Consider the following 18292-nt stretch of genomic DNA (forward strand, 5'->3'; position numbering starts at 1 on the left):
ATAGTTGGCAGAGGTTAGTGCTCATGAGCAAATTGAGATCTCAATTATTCATGACCTCTTGTAGAATTTAGTACGGAACAAAGGATTTATCAATATTGTGGTGTTGTCACTTTGCAGAGCTATTGAAAGAGAATATAAGGCTGGGTGACATGATAAAGTGAGGGTGGGGTGAGGGTTTGGAGGGCTTTTGAGATGAGGATAAGGATTTTACATACACAACAATGGGAGTTGAGGAGCAAGTATGAGGATGAGGCGAGGATAAGCCAAACTTGATGCTGAGCAAGATATCAGTTGTAAAGATTTGGACAATCTGTAATTTACGGAGGTTGGAAACTGGGAAGTCACATAGGTTTGGGGTTATCTTCCACGTGTATGTTTATGATACCCATGGCTGTCTTTTCACCTCGTTTGATTCATCAACTGGCTCTGTGTTGTCAAACACCTTACCCGTCATTGAGCTTCAGAAGCATCGTAACTTTCAGTGGCAGTGAGCTTGACTAGCAGTAAGTATTACTTATCACATCATTAAACTGAGCAAACGCTATCTTTCTGCAATGAGTATAGTTCATAACGAAAGTGCAAGTACAGGAAATTCACTTTATTCAGTGCATTTGAATTGGGAGCCAGACAGAGAGGTGCCTTTCCCGTGAAGCTGATAGTGGAGTAGTGCATCTCGGACAGCAACTTCTGGGATTCTGCATGAGGTTATTGTGGCAGCTTCACATAAATAACATTAGTTGTTGTGACCGAAGGTAAGGACTCCACAAACAGAGGTGCCAGTGATGAGGATGTCGTCCAGGTAAATGGCCACTCGTGGCAGGCCGCGCAGTATGTTCCCCATGACATGCTGCAAGATGCCACAGGCCGAGGAGACTCCAAGTGGCAAACGGGTGTATTCGTACAGACCCCGATGGGTGTTGATTGTTACATACTTCCGTGACCCTGGGTCGAGCAGCAGCTGTAAGTATGCATGACTCATGTCCAACTTCGTAAATGTTTTCCCCCCCGCTGAGTCGGGAGTAAAGGTCTTCAATCCGAGTGACTGGTATCGGTCAAGACAGGACACTCGGGTGACAGTCATTTTATAGTCGTCGCACAGTCACACCGACCCATTGGGCTTCATTACTGGGACCACTGGCGCGGCCCAATCTGTGAAATGGACAGGGCGGGTAATGCCCAACTGCTCTAACAGCTCCAACCTTGGGTCCGAATGCGTATGGCATGGGGCGTGCACAGAAATACCTGGGTTGGGCGTTCTCATCCACACAGATCATGACCACCGCTCCCTTTATTGCCCCGAGTTCTTCAGAAAAACCAACGGAAATTTTGCCAGCACCCCTTCTGGCCCGCAGGGGTACATCTGGCATACGCGCTGCCAATCCAGTCGCAGGTGCCGTCGCTAATCAGGACCAACCACTACCACCAATAGTAGGCATATGACTGATTCCCGTACACCACGGGCACATGGGCAGTGCCCTCGATCGGCAACAGTTTCCCAGTATAGGTAGCTAGCCGGGCTCCCGTGTCCTTGAGTTCCAACGACTGGAGGCCTGTCCGGATTGCCATTAATGTATGGTTGCTGATGATGGAGACCGCTGCCCCTGTGTCGGGCTCCATCTCGGTGGGGTGTCCATTAAGCTGCAGAGTCATCCGGATAGGCCCGATCCTGGGGCCTGTGACACAGTGTAGCAGTACAGGTGGTTCCTCAGCCTTCAGGTCTTTCAGGAAGTGCGTGCAGCCTCTCGGGAAGGGATGACGACTAGCCTGTTGTCCTTCACGTGACCTCCAGGAGCCTCGTTCCTGACTGTGGTGCCCCACTCGATGTAGGCGGCCGCCATCTCAGTGTTGGCTAGTGGGAGTCCCCCAGGTCACTTCAGGGCAAGTCTCGGCAGTGTTTTTGCGACTTGTGGAAACCCCCACCCTGCGATGAGCCCGGTTCCTCGTTTCTAGTTGCTCCCAGCCTGTGGTCCCACCGGCGTCCATTATTGAAGACCAACGTGCCTTGGAGCTACAGGAGCCCGCGTTCGGCGCTCTCCCGGGAAAGCGTCATGTCTACGGCCAGCTGGAGGGTTAGGGGGCACTCCATCAGCAACTCCCGCTGTGTCTCCTGGTCCCGCAATCTACAAACGAAACGGTCTCTTTGGAAGTGAGCCAGGAAGGCTCCGAACTCGCAGGGGGTAGCAAGACCCCACAGGCACGCAAAATACTCCCCGTCCAACTCCGTCAGAGGCTGCAAAGCCATATGAAACCGGTACTGGCGGACCATGATAGGGGGCTGCGGATTCAGGTGATGGCCGACCAGATCAACCAACGTATCAAATGCTAGCTCATCAGGCTTGTCCGGGTAAGCTCGGTTCTTAATCAAGATGTAAGAAGGGCTGCCAATGGCGGTCAGCAAGGTCATCGTCTGCTGTTCGCTGTTCATGATGGCAGTTGCACCCTTTCCACATACTGGACCCAATCATCAGTATCGGCATCAAAGATTTTGAGCTTACAAATGAGCGCCACTGGTTTGTCCGCAGCAAAAGCTTCTCCAAACCCTGTGGAGGTAGGCTGGAGGCGCAGAGTCCTGTAGTTGCAGCAGCTCCACTTGATCCTCGTTGCCAGTGTTGCAACCACAGGTAAGGACTCCACACGTAGCCAGGCAGATGGGATACAACTATGTTTATTCTACTACTTAATATGATACTCTCTCCCTCTCCACTCCCCCCTCAGGGTCCTCTTCCCTGTTTATATATTGTGGGGACCTTCCAATTGGGAGGAAACTCCGCCCTCAAATCACCTGGGATGCTCATACTCCAAGGTGTAGGAGGGGAATCTAATAAAATGTAGGTGCGAGCCCCTTTGGGGTTCGTAACATTGTCTCACCATTATTTTGACAGCAGTTTTGGTCTTCAATGTTCAATATTGAAATAGACTGAAACTGTTATCGAAAGTCATCAAAGTAGAAAATTGTAAAGTATTGCAATACCCGATTCAGAAGATCATATGCACTTCCCACAAGTACCATCTGTATCATTGGGCAGCACGGTAGCATAGTGGTTCGCACTGCAGCTTCACAGCGTCAAGGTTCGATTCCCCGCTGGGCCACTGTCTGTGCGGAGTCTGCACATTCTCCCCGTGTGTGCGTGGGTTTCCTCCGGGTGCTCCAGTTTCCTCCCACAGTCCAAAGATGTGCAGGTTAGGTGGATTGGCCATGATAAATTGCCCTTAGTGTTCATAAAAAGGTTAGGAGGGGTTATTGGGTTCGGGGGATAGGGTGGAAGTGAGGGTTTAAGTGGGTCGGTGCAGACTCGATGGGCCGAATGGCCTCCTTCTGCACTGTATGTTCTATTCTATAATCTATCCCACTTTACACATCACAGTTTGCTGACCACACCCATATGAAAGAATCATAGAATCCCTACAGTGCAGAAGGGGGCCATTCGGCCCATCGAGCCTGCACCAGCTCTCCGAAAGAGCACCCTACCTCGGCCCACCCTCCGCCCCATTCCCGTAACCCCACCTAACCTGCACATTTTCGGACAGTTAGGGACAATTTAGCACAGCCAATCCTCCTAACCTGCACATCTTTAGACTATGGGAGTAAACCGGAGCACCCCAGAGGAAAACACGTAGTCACAGGGAGAACGTGCAAACTTCACACAGACAGTCACCCAAGGTCGGAATTGAACCCGGGTCCCTTGTGCTGTGAGGCAGCAGTGCTAACTATTGTGGGGGGGAAAAAAGCAATGACTTGGCAGATCTTTGTGATGTTTCATTAAAATTTCGCCTTTTCTCAATCATTCCTCCCGTCTGACCAGCAACGTGTGTATATTGGACTACCTGCTTCTGTGTTATGCTACATTCCTGCCTTGAGAAAATGAAATCCTAGTATGGCTCATTGTCAATTAAACTGAAGAAAATGATTTTGCAAGCCATAGAAAAGCTGTTTGAGAAGCAGCAGGAATAGATTTATAATGATAATGTGGTGGATATTTTGTACTTTTGAAACACAGCCCAGCAAGGCCAACATAGGGGACACAGTCCCTTTCATCTCAAAGAGAAACCACATTTAAGTCACAGCTTAAAGGGGAAAAAAAGATCCACATCAGCTGTTTGTGGATTCCAGCTCCTCAACTCTCCCGCTGACAGCTTTGCATTTATGAGGCTGGGATGCTAGAAGCAAAGCTTTGCAGTCTGGAGCCACATAGTCTGGCTAGCCCTTATTACCTGTTTCAGTGAGATGGATAAAGAAAATAAGCAGGGATCATGCTTGAGCTCCACTATTAGATGAGAGCACAGAGCATAAACACAGAGCATAAAGAGAAAACACCAATCTGCAGAACCTCATATCAGCAACACAACAAAATAAGTGCACGAGATAAGAAAAATGCCTTAATTAAGACAACTTATTAATTTCGAAGAACAAATCTGCACAATATGATTCCTCCCCCTCTCTGCAGCAATCAAAGGATTAAATAGCGAAATAGAAACTTCCGGATTTAGAAGGATGTACAGTTTCCAGACCATGACAAATTAAAATTATACACATCTTCAGCTATTTTGAAATTGGGCACATGACCCTGGGAAATGGGCAATTATATCTGACTGCAGTGCGAGTCCAAGCTCTCATCAGCCATGCTCTCTAAACGCTTTATTATTTGACTGAATTAGGGCAATTTGGACGACAGAGAGAGGAGCTGCATGACACAAAGCTGAGAACACGTGCCCATTTTCATAACAGCCAATCAAAGATAGGTTTTGCTGCCCTTACCCTTCACCCTGGGCTTTGAAGCGGCACAATGTATGATTGAAGTAGTCTTTCTTCAGGAGGCTTCTGTTTACCAAGTACACATCTCCACATGACTGTTTCACAACTCACTGCAGAGCTATCTGAAGTGAGATGTTAAGATTAATGATTAACTTACTACGTATCTGTTTAAAAAAATAAGTCTGCCCTTCGAACAGCTTTTCTATGGCTTTGAAAATCGTTTTCTTCAGTTTAAATGACAATGACCTTCGAATTGCAATGCAGATCCATAGCACAAACATTAAATATTAATATCATCTGGGAGGTTTGGCCTTACTTCTTACCTTTTAAAATGTTTTAATGAAATACAGGTATGATCACAACTGAATTATGTTGCTTGGATTGTCAAATGCCACAACATACAAGAACAACTTGCCTTTATAATGTGGGTGGAATTTTGCACTCTGTGTGCACAAGGTGCTGGCTGGGGTGAGAAAACCGGAGTGTAGCTCTCCAGCTGCACAGCCGAGGTTTCTCTCCAATTCTCTGGCTCTCTCTGCTCAGAAGATCTGAGGCCATGGGCTGGATTCTCCGCAGCCCCGCGCCGAAATTGCGTTCAGCACGGAGTCAAAGAATCCAATTTCACGACGAAATCGGGCTCGGCGCTGGTCCGGCGATCCCCCGGGACCTGAGGATTGCTGTGATTGCGGAGTACGCCGGGCGGCTGGGGGCCCATTGACAGAGGCCCGCCCAGTGATCCTCCGCTCCCAACCGACCGAGTTCCAGGCGGCGTGGAACTAACCACCTATTGCCGGTCGGGATGCTGGCGTGGCGGCTGCGGACTCAGTCCGCGGCTGCCCTGGTGGGTGGAGGGGGGGATCGGACACCGATGGTGGGGGGGGCCATATAGGCGGCCGGAGGTTAGATCTGCGCGGTCAAATGCTTGGTCGCGTGGTCAATCGAGGGTGTCTAATTTTTATGTCTGCCTCCGCGGTCCGAGTCCACCATGGAGCTCGGCACGGCCGCTGGAGGCCTCCGCCGTGCACATGTGCGGAATCAAAACCGGAAGTGCGGGGGCCCATATCCGCAGCTCAAGCTGCAAGAATGACTCTGGGTCCCTGCTGACCCCCTGCAGGATATTGAATTAGCTGTACCTTTTTGCAGGAATCTCTAGAGTAAAACTCCAGTGTTTTTACACCGGAGTGGGGACATAGTCCCATTTTGGGAGAATCCAGCCTCAAAGTTCCTGCCATCCCGCTGGCGAGGCAGGGCCTGATGCAGACAGCAAAGCAGCTCCGCAGAGATCAAGATGTCCTTCTACTCTAAAGCAAAGATCCCCCCCAACATCCCCCACTCCACAGACACGGGAGACCCCCGCCCAACAAACAATGGGGCAACCGTTCTTTCACAGGCTCCTGAGCAAACCCCCTCACATGAGCACTGGGGCAACCCCCCACCACCACCACCATCACCACACAAGCATTGAGGCAACCATCTGCCCTCACCCCATACAAGCACTGGGGCAACCATCCCACCCTACACAAGCACCGGAGAAACCCCTTCCCCCCCACACACGCACTGGAGCACCCTCCCCACACACACATAAATAGTATCCCCACAACTGGCACTGTCAGAGTGCCAGGGAGCAATGCCAAAGCACGGTCTATGTATGCCCCCCCCTCCCCATCCAGGGCTATGCACCCCCTGTGGATACTGTTCAACTGCTTCCCATTTATCAATACCTGTTGTAAACACCTCGACGAGTGGGGAATTCCTTACCTGAGGGGAACACATGGCCAGGGAAGCCATTTAACTACTTTAAGTGTATTTAAATGCATTAAAGTGAGGTCCCCGCCCTTTGTGGGTGGGAACTTCGTTACATCACAGGCGATGGGCAGAAAAAAATTGGAAAATGAGATCTCGCCAGTTGTTTTCCAATTCTCATGCGATTTTGCGCTCACAGTGAATGCGGGCTGGAAATCACCCCAGTTCCTGCAAAACACCCCATGGCACTTCTCACGAGCGTTAGCAAACAAAATATGACACTGAAGCAAATTAAAAAGATCTTAGGGCAGATGACCAAACAATTCAGCAGAAGTAGGTTGTAAGAAGCAGAGAGAAGATATGAGGTAGAGAGGAGGGATATCCAGAATTGAAAGCTCAGACACCAGTGGACTGATTAAACTTGGGGATGTTCAAGAGGTCAGAACTGGAGGAGTGCAGATTTTTTAATTCTTTCATTGGATGTGTACATCATTGGTAAAGCCAACATTTATTGTTCTTTCCTAATTACCTTTGAGAAAATGGTGATGAGCCATCTTCTCAACCCTTGTGGTGCAAATACAGCTACAGTGCTGCTGGTTTAGCCCAGTGACAATGAAGGAACGGTGATATATTTCCAAGTCAGGATGGTGTGTAACTTGGAGGGAAACTTACACTGGTGCTGTTCCCATGTACTTGGTGGTGACAATGCCTTTCTCTATGTTAGAGGTTGCAGGTTTGGAAAGTGCTGTTGCAGAAGGTTCGGCAAGTTTGGATTTGGATTTTGTTCATTGCCACGTGAACCAAGGTACAGTGAAAAGTATTTTTCTGCGAGCAGCTCAACAGATCATTAAGTACATGATAAGAAAAGGAAATAAAAGAAAATACATAATAGGGCACCACAAGGTACACAATGTAACTACATAACACCGGCATCGGGTGAAGCATACAGGGGTGTGGTGTTGCTGAGTGATGAAAGCTGTGATGCACCAGTGATGGACGTGGTGGATGCTAACCAAGCTGCCTTGTCCTGGATAGTATCAGGTTTCTTGAGTGTTGTCGGAGCTGCCTGCTTCCAGGCAAATGAACAATTTTCTATATCATTCCTGATCGTGCCTTCCAGATAGTGGAAAGGCTTTCAGAGGTCAAGAGGTCAGTTTCTTGCCACAGAATTCCCAGCCTTTGACCAGCTCAACTGGCCACTGTATAGATGTGGTTACTTACAATTACGTTTCTGTTCAATGGTGGCCACCAGAATATTATTAATGGTAGACTATGATAATACTGTTGAATGTTAAGATGAGGTGGATAGACTCTCTTATTGAAGATGGTCACGACCTGGCACGGTGGTACCAGGGATGTTGTTTGCCACGTATCAGCCCAAGTATTAGTGCTGTTTTGGTCTTGCCGCATGTGGCCGTGGCCATGGAAGGTTTCATAATCCAAAGAGATGTGGGTTCCTGACCCACCACCCTCTTGCCTGATTAAATGCTCCCCTGCAAAACTGCCACAGGAATGGACGTAAGATTCCGTCATTAGGGAACCTAGAGCAGAGGATTTAAATTATGTATCTCACATTTTAGATGGCAATGAGGAGGAATTTATTTTCTCAGAGAGTTGTTAATCTTTGGAATTCACAACCCCAGAGAGCAATGGAGGTTAGGTCATTGAATATACTCACGCTTGATGAAGTTAGACAGAAAGTGGAGTCAAGGTCACAATCAGATCAGACAGGACCTTATTGAATGGCAAAGAAGGCTCAAAGTCCTGCTCTTGCTCATACTTCTTATGTTCTTATATGTTTTCAGATGATGTCCCTAACGAGAAGCATGTAGATCAGAAACAGAAAGGGGGAAGGAGAGATCCTTGTGTGACAGCAGAGGTAATGGCATTGGAACAGGAAGACACACCATTGCAAGTTGATATCTGGTTACAATTAGATAGATAAGAATAGAACCAGCTGGGTGAGGGTGGAGAAGCCATCGGAAGAGGATGGTGTGGTCAACCTCATCGACACAGTTACCTGATGCATTCCCACTGCCAGAGAGCTCTTTCTAGGGACAGATTTTTGATGCGACAAAACTGTCGGGGGTTTGTATTTCGGAAAATAGCGAAAGCCGTACCCGTATTTACAGCACCGCCTTAGTCCCCCTCGTTCCAAATTTAAGAAATCATTCAGATAGGAAAGATGGCAATGCAATGCCTCATGAACCCCAAAGAATTCGCGGTCGCAGCGGCCAGCAGCAGTAGAGTAGGACAGTGTCCCGTTTGGGAAGAGGAAATCAGAAAGTACCTCAAAGGGAAAGGATGGCCACTTTGGAGCGAATTCTGTAACAATGAGGAAACAGGTCCCGGGAGTATAGGACATACTTGGTGGGAGAACCTGAGCGAGATTCACAAGAAGAGCTTAGGAAAAGCTCGCAAACCGATGGCAATCGTGTCCTGTTTGGCACAATTGCGAGGCACAGAGGAGGTCGTTAGGACGCTCCAGAAAGAGATAGAAGGCATACATCGAATGAGCAAGGTCGATGTCAGTGAGGCAGAGAAAGAGAATGTAGAGTTAAGGAGGAAGTTGGCAGCAAAAGACGGAGAGGTGAATGATGCCAAGTGGGCACACTAGTCTTGACTGGCGCACCTAAGCAGCCTCCAATCCCAGTACAAAAAGGCCTATCAGGACATGCAACGTGCAGTCCTGGTACGAGAGGAAACCGAGAAGCAGGTAGAGGCATTGCAGAGGCAGTGTAATGACCTGAAGGCAGCGTTAAGAGCACTCCATTCTGCCACCACGGAGCAAGCAAAGCTCATTAGACCACGCAAAGTGCCGGAAGCAGATTGCAGAACTGCAATCTCTGCTTTCAGTTCAAAAAGGATTCCAGGAAACCTTTGGATCACAGCTAGATGAGGAAGACCACCCTGATTGGGAAGAATTGAGTGAGACAGCGCAAAGATATGTTCAGGGAACATGTGCGCAGGGAAAGCCCCAAAAGAGAAAAGTGCCCCAACTCCCCACAGAGCAGATAGTTCAGGCTCCAATGAACCCAGTCACCACCCACCGCACAGCCACTTTGGATGACACGGAATTCACATAGTGACCAATTATAAAGGGAGTAATTGACACTAAAGGACAGACATGCTATCATACGAGATATTAAAACAAGGTAGTGACAGACACTATGCTTGATTCCACAGAACTCCAGAAGCTCCAGGAACAGAAGAGAAGAGAAGAGAAGAGAAAGAAGAAGAACCATGAGGACATCCTCCGTGTTGCTCATCACCCTAATGAATATTTGGTTGCGCGTGCATGCGAACCCCCGGACCCCAACCCCCAACCCCCCCCCAGCCGTTAATGATTCACTCCCCCTAGTACCCAGAGCCCAGTCACAAGCGACACCACACCATCTTGGTGTGACAGGTTTATAATCTGGTACTCCCTGTCCTACTTAATAGAATCCCTTCTAGTATTGGCGATACTCTGCTGCATCGTGCAGACTATGCGTCTGAGGAAATGGCGAAGGAGAGCCTACCGCGCTCGCACCCCGGTATATAGGATAAGATCCCTTATTTTTGGTTATGACCAGACCCCCGACTCCCGCGATCTATAATATAGAACATTCGTTTGCGTTTTTTTGTGAATAAAGAAATGTGTTTCATGAGCGACTGTATAATCCTGAGCTTGACTGCCAAGCCAGGAAAAATGTGAATAATGCTGCTATGATTTTGTTTGTATTGTTTAAGAAGTTAGTATGATTGAATGTTTGAGTGAGTGGAGTTTATTAAGGACAGTTAGAGGTACCGTTGTTTAATATTTTGCAATGCATGTCCCTGTTTTCCCCTGACCTGGTGGGCCAGTCCGAAGCTAGGTATAGGCCTGTTAGTGATAGAAATAGCTTAGAAAGTAGAGTTTATGCATGAGTAGTGATTTACTGTGTATAATAAATGTGCTTTGATTTGAATCTTACTAATTGGTGTATTGAGTTATTGATCATTACTTGATCTTGAACCTCATGGCGGTATCAGAAAGAATCCTGGCAACTCTAGAGCAAAGGTTATAAAACAGAGCCAATTGAACCAACCAAAAGTTAGCAACAGGCCTCAGCATTGCTAATCATCTGATTGGATCATCAAAATCCCATCTGTCTGGACTTGAACTATCGGGCACTTCGTTTTTTCAGTGTTCTAACTGACTCTGACTAGGAATGGACTTTTATTAAAAGAAGAAGCTGGACTTGAACTAAAGGACTCTGGGCTCACAGAGCTTTTGTGTGGCGGCGGTCTGTTAAATTATCCTGTACTGTAATGTTTTATCCAAGACTGTTTTCAGCCTGGACAGGGAGCGGGGGCTGGAGGGCGCACTGCTTAGGGTGATTTTGGGAGATTGCAACGAGAGGGGGGGCGGTGGGGGGGGGAGAGTGAGAGAGAGAGAGGGGCCCTGCATAGGGGGGCCCTGCACTTGGTATCTTTTGGCGGGAGATCGGGGCCTCTGATGGGGGGATGGGCTCGGGGCTGGTTAAGGGACTTGAAACGGCACGGGGAGATACAATCAGGTTAATGGGTCGTTGGTGTGTGGGGGGGAGGGCCCGAACGCTCGGGCGGGAGACAGTCAGGCGCCAAGGGCAGGGGTCAGCGTAGCTAGCGTAGGTCAGGGGGCACCAGGGAGAGTAGAAGGGGCGGGCTAGGGCCAAGTACAGGGCGGACCTGGCAGGTCAAGCCTCGGGGGTCGGGGGGGGGGGGGGGGGGGGTCAGGTGGGGGGGCAGCCGGGAAGGAGAGCAGAGAAGACTTAGGTGGGCAAGGTGGGGGGGGGTGATGAGGAATCCCCCGGGGGAGAAAGTCGCTTGCAGGGAACAGCGTAGGAAACCGACAGCAGCAGCACCCGGGGAGGGGAGGGGGGGGTTAGAGCCACATTAGTTTAGTTGAACACGTGGGGCATGGACAAACAGAGCTGATAGGGGAAGTGCCTTATTAACATGTTTATTCTTTCCCACTGTTCGTTTTCAATATGTTAAGGCTTTTTGCATATGGCCTTCTTTTTTCTCTGTAAATGTTACAAATTTGTTTTAAATATAACATTTCAAAAAATAGATTTTAAAAATGTTTCAAACATTTTTTAAATCCCATCTGTCTTCCTTAATAGGATGGAAAGCTCAGAGACAGCAAATTAAGCTGCAGCCTCCTGGAAAACTGTGGGCCAGCCTTGCTGCCGGCAAATGGCTCAGAACTCCCATTTGGTCCTTGCTCGAGGTCTTGACGCCTGCAGGAAAAATCCACCCACATTTTCAAGTCATCTAAGCATCGTCCACTTTGCGTTCAAATTTTCACCAAAAACCCAATGATAGTCCCAGTGAGGAGACATTTTTTTAAAAATAACTTTAAAAATGACAGCACAAGCAGAGAAATGACATTATTTCCCCCGGTAACTAAAACGCTTGCTATAATTTTACATCTGTTTTGAACCAATGTAATTGTAGGAAAATTGCAGGTACGGCTCCTTAACCTGGCAGTGGAGCAACTGCTGCTGCCACTGGTAGAAGGACATTTCCAGGTATAAGTGAACAGCATTCATTCCCAAATGATGGATTGAGAGCAATTTTTGCAAAAAGTCAGCAAAACATCGAATCCACCTGAAATCAAAAAAGCATCATTCCAAAAAAACGCAAAATTCACTAAAGTGCCGACAATTTTCTAGGACGCTACACCCCATCGGACATTTTCTGCAAGAAATTAAATGTAACAATGGGATTTCCACTTTATGTTTCTATTTGTTGGAGGGGAAAGAACCATAAGCACTAGGTGAAAAAATTAGGAGCTTAAGTCTGTATAACTTTCTGTTTTTTTCTACATCACAGGTGTTTAGTCCATTTTGGGGGCTGCTTTAACTCCTTCTAAAACTATTAGTCAATGTTTGCTCATTTTTTAAACTTTTGCAGATATGTTTGAGCTTTGTCTGTGGATTCCACACATTCTCCCAAGAGTGACACATTTGATTGGCCTAATTACGGAAGCTGAGATTGATAAGAGCCAATGTTTTAGGATCCCCAGTGTAATTAGGAGATCTGACTGAACACAACCGGTCGAAATCATGCAGTTCCACGTTACAGAGATTCCTCTCATTAATCCAGGTAGGACTATCGAACCCAATAGAGTCATAGCTTCTGGTCTGGTCTAAATCCTGAGAGAAACAAGTCCCAACTCGCAGGAAGAAATTTACACCTTAACTTATGGACCAAGCTGGTTTGTCAATCATCATTAGTATCCTGGGGGACTGCAGCAAAATCTGCCTCTGATTTTGACTTAGAAAATCTGCCACGGAAGGATGACTCAGTTCCCATTTTCCAACATCAGGTGCATATATTATAGTAAGTCAATCCCAAACAGGCTTGCCTATGAAAGCCACAGCTCACAATTTGATCTGATCCATCGTGTCTTCATCACTTGAACTCTGCAACCCAATTAAAGTATATTGGACACTGAAGCCTTGAGGAGTACATTTCCATACCCAGCCTGTAGGCCATGCCTTTCAGCAGTTATTATCCAACTGTCAGATTTTCCACTTTGGCAGAACCGCTCCCTTCAGCATAATAGAGGTTCGCTTGTGTGGTAGCGCCCCCTTTAAGGGGGCAGGCTTGATGGATCACATGACCAGCTCAAGGCCAATCATGCGGAAGCCAAAGTGATTAGACTTGTTATATCGAGTTCTGTTACTGTTACTTAACTGCCTTTGGCTTTCATCAATAAACCCTTGTTAACTAAAACAGAAAATACGGGACAGTCACCGCAGGTCTGACAGCATCTGTGGAGAGAGCAGCGAGCTAATGTTACAAATCTTGATGACTCTGACAAAGCTGGAGAGAACTGGAAATGGGGTCAGATTTATACTATTATGGGGGGGGGGGCGGTGGCATTGGGGGGCATGGAGTGGTGGGGCTGGATAGAGGGCCAGCAATAGGTGGAGATTGACAAAGATGTCGTGGACAGAAAGACAAAAGGATGTATTTTAGTTCAATAACATTATCAAAACACAGATTGCCCAAGTGGGGTGGAGGGAGGAGGGACAATGATGAGGGAAAAACATGAATGGAAGAAATTAAATTCACATAGATGGAAGTTACATCTAAGGAAATTTGGCATGTCACCTCCGACTCTCACCAACTTCTACAGATGCACCATAGAAAGCACATCTCTTCTACTTCTCATGTGCACCAGTGCATAATATGGATGATATTATGGGGTCCATAATATCATCCATCATGTGATATCTGTAAGGAATTGTCGAGGAATTGAGTGACCGCCAACCAGTTATGGCTTCCACCCCAGGACCCTGGAGCTCCAGGCCTCCCCAGCCCTTTCTTTCCCTCTCATCTCTCAGTTCCTGATTTCGGACTCTCCCGCGATCTAACCGGCTTGCTCGGAATTGCGCCCAACCCGGCCGTTAGATCAGGCCCTATATGTTGAACGAGCACTACAGCTTTGCATAAAGGTGCAAAAGACAGAAGCATCCTCTCTGCCTTCTTACCATGAATCAAACCCCAGGTTTGGATATGTGCTTGAAATAGATAAAAGCAGTGAACACAGGTGGTTCTGTGCCAGGATGACCAGAAAAATCCCACATTTGATTCATGATCTGTGTTGTGCTGACAGCACAAGAATTGCTTCAGGTGTCCCTGAGCTGGAGAAGGAGGGAAGAAAGCGAGGTCCCCCTCTTCATCAGCTTTCTTGCTGGAATAATGCATGTTATCAAGAGAATTTGACTTGGCTGGGATCCTGGTTACACTCCCCCAACCCACCAAGTCAAAAAATCCACACGCACTCAGCGTCTAGACTTTCATGTGAATAATGGTCACTTGGGAGAAGAGGTTGTCAGCAGGATTATTTTCAGGAATGGAGGAGGAAGGGAGAGAAAAAGACAAAAAAGACATGTTTTCTGTCTTTAAGATGTGAGCACCTCTCCTCACCTCACCTATTGGCTAAGCTACATTGTGCCATTCTGCCAGTTTCCTTCTCCATGAGTTAGCTAGCTTAATGATGAAAAAGCAGAATTGCTTGCGCAACAGTAGCTGTATAATCCCTTAAATTTTGATTAATCGGCCCATCATCCTGTCACAGAAAAGGAAATCTAAACAGTTCATCCTAAGAAATCCTCCATGTGGAATCTTTTTCACAATCTGATCTGGTATGAGGAATGTCTGCTTCACTGGTAAGGGTGAGGGAAAGGACGGGAAGCATTGGGGTTGACATAGAGTTGAATGTGAGGACCCACCCATTTTACTTCAAGGCCTCATTATCGTTTTGCTGCTCTGACTTCCACTCAAAGATGATGGGGGCACCATCAGAAACAGCAGGCAGGTGGGTGAATTTGGATGGGAGCCTGAAGACACCAAGAACCCAGGCAATTTTTAAAGGAAAGGTGTGCAGTGTGTTAAACTTCCTGAGGATGTGGCACTGTTCAACAGCCCAGGGAGGGAGAGATTTGTCAATGTCCCCTCCCTCTAGGTGATGCAACTGATAGCTTTTGGTGACTTGGTCACCCTCGAGTCTACACCCAGGAGTTCATTTCCAGGAATCTACCTGTTTGACCAATCAAAACATTTCAGGGTCATGGTGATGCAATGGATAGCACTGCTGCCTCACAGGATCCGGGTTCAATTCCGGCCTTGGATGATTGTCTGTGTGGAGTTTGTACGTTATCATAGAATTTACAGTACAGAAGGAGGCCATTCGGCCCATCAAGTCTGCACTGGCTCTTGGAAAGAGCATTCTACCCAGTCCCACATCTCCACCCTATCCCCATAACCCAGTAACCCCACCCAACACTAAGGGCAATTTTGGACAATAAGGGCAGTTGAGCATGGCCAATCCACCTAACCTGCACATCTTTGGACTGTGGGAGGAAACCGGAGCACCCGGAGGAAACCCACGCAGGCACAAGGAGAGAGTGCAAACTCCACACAGACAGCGACCCAAGCCGGGAATCAAACCTGGGACCCTGGAGCTGTGAAGCAACTGTGTTAACCACTATGCTACCGTGCTGCCTTTGTCTGTGTGGGTTTCCTCCGGGTGCACTGGTTTCCTCCCACAGTCCAAAGATGGGCAGGTTAGGTGGATTGGCCATGCTAAATTGCCCTTAGTGTCCAAATATGTGCAATTTTGGTGGGGTTACACGAAATAGGGCAGGGGAGTGGGCCTACATAGAAGGCTCCCTCAGAAGGTCGGTGCAAACTCAATGGGCCAAATTGCCTCCTTCTGCACTGTAAGGATTCTAAGTAATGCCTGATCTGTGCTGAGCCAACTCATTAGGGGAATGTTATTGGCCTCAGTAACCCTGAGCTAAATTGAAAATGGGAACTCAACCAAGCCCCCCGCTTATTTTCACCTGGTGACTCTTGTTGAAAAGTTTCTCCTGGAGTTTGCTTGATTACCTTGTAAAGCAAGAGAGAAATTTCACAAGAGAATTTACTGAATGGGCTACATATTTATTCCATTTTCTGTTTTGTGCCTTTCCCGGGAAACAGCATTGCTCAGAGATTGGGTGGGGGGGTGGGGGGGGGGGGAATGGTGTGAAAGTTTGACACGTGATGAGGAGATATTTGGGTACCAGACAGCAGATGGTGGAACCGTACCACAGCAGGGATTGGCAACTTCACAGGAGCAAGAGTGAAAGCTGGGAGGTGTTCCAACAACATTGGAAAGGGGGGTTGGGGGGGAAAGAGGCAGATAAAACAAATGTGGAGTCACAGCTAGGGAACAAAGGGGTGAAAATAAAGACAAGGCATTAAAAGATGGAATGACAATCAGACAGACAGATGGAAGGAAGAAATACTGGAGAGATGAAGGAAAGATCAAAACACAAAACGAGAATCAAATCAATGCTCGAAAAGACAAATGTCGAAAACAAGTAACAATAGGCGGTTAACAAACTGGGCAAGCATTATCCATTAGTTAATCTCTGGAGTGACACACCCTCAGGACAATCCTGTTTTATAAATGTGCTCTTGCTGTTTCTCGTTCATACCTCCGCACAACTCCCTCCAGCAATGCTTTTAAGTGAATCCGTACATCCTGCCTCCTCAACTGGAAAGTGCTTGTTTGTAGCCTGACCGCCTTTCCCGAAAAGAACAAAGTAAGCTGGTGCATCAAAAAGATTTACAATGATTCTGGCCATCTATTTCTGCTCTTGCGCGACACCAGTTGGCTTCAGGAGGTTGAAGTGAGACTTGAAACAGTGGCACTTTCTTAGCAAGGGCACGGCTCACAAAGTAGGTTGAGCTTTCAATCTGAAATTTGGAGAGCCATTTGACGTGCTTCAAGACACGGATAAAACTATGAAGATCAATTCTGCAGCTTTCTCTCATGCTTGCCGCTACCATTACTGGTACCAGTTTACCAACTCTAGAGAAGATCAGAATTGTTCCCATTTCAAGGTTGATCAGATTTTGGGAATATTGCCTGGTGTCTTCCAGTGTCACCTGCAGCAGGAATCTTGGTGGGTGGCAGAACTTAATTTATTAGAAATGTTTTTATTGGGTTTTCCCATCTTGGGCTGGATTCTCCGAGCCTGCGCTCGGCCGGAGAATAGGTGTTTATGCCGAAACGGCCCACGACGCTGCTCCGACGCCATTTCCCGATTCTCCGCACGCAAACAAAATCACGGGATCGTGGCGTATGCCGCACATCCCGGAGAATCGTTGATGATGACCCGACGGCCGATTCTCCGGGCCCCCAATGATGCTGCGCCCTGGATGGGCTGTCGTGCTGGCTGGAGGCTTCCGGAGGAGGTAGGGGTCGTCGTGGGGGGACCGGGGCTGCCAAAACGAAGATGGCCGTGGCTGACGCGGGACGGGGAGAAGTCTAATAGGGTCGGGGAGTGTGGGGGAAGGTGGGGGACACAGATGAGCAGCCAAGAACCACCCGCCATGACAGGGCGATGCTCTTGCGACGGTCGCCATTACGGTGGCCATGTCGATGGGCACCCACACCTGGCCGTGGCTCCTGGGTGGGGGGGGGGGGGGTGAAGCCTACCAGTATCGGGGGAGTGTGGGGGAAGGTGGGGGAGACAGATAAGCGGCCGGGAATCACCCACCATGACAGGGCGATTCCCTCCCGATGGCCGCCGTCACGACGACCATACCAATGCAGGCACCACGGCCGTTTGGCTGTTTGCCGGGCCCCTTGCTGGCCACCCCACCCAACCGGCGGCACCCATTGGGGGTGGAGACGCAGGGCCACACCCACGGCAGCCCCTGGTGAGAGCCGTGTCATGGAACGGTGGCCCTGGCGGGAGGGACATACGACAGGTGCGGAGGCACTGACGGGGCGGTGGGGGGCATGCGTGGCTGGGGCGCACGGTGCCCACCGGGGCGGCCATGTAGTCCATGGCACCTGGTTGTGGACGGTTGTATGCGCCATGATAACATTCCGTTTCCCTTCACCCCCTGCAGATCATAATATTTGGACACCACCCAGTGATGTTGGCCGCCATGGCGGGGGCCGCTGCCCTGCATGCCGCCCTGTGGGAGCATGAGCGTGGACGGCTCAGAGAGGAGGCCACAGCAGAGGAGCGGGCCGCAGAGGGGCATGTGCCAGCCGCTCAAGCTGCAGGTCCGCCTGCCCAATAGGCCAAGGAGGAGGAGGAACCAGACGAGGGGGAGCCGCAGGATGACGATGAGGAGGAGGAGGAGGATGGGGAGGGGGAGGAGGCGCCTAATGAGGCCCCGTGTGTACCGGCGCCGCATGGCATTCCAGGACCTCCCGGACAGGACATGCAGGAGGAGATTGAGGATGAGCCGGGAAACCATGGTACAGGG

This window comes from Scyliorhinus torazame, chromosome 2 (genome assembly GCF_047496885.1).
Source record: "Scyliorhinus torazame isolate Kashiwa2021f chromosome 2, sScyTor2.1, whole genome shotgun sequence".
Taxonomy (NCBI): domain Eukaryota; kingdom Metazoa; phylum Chordata; class Chondrichthyes; order Carcharhiniformes; family Scyliorhinidae; genus Scyliorhinus; species Scyliorhinus torazame.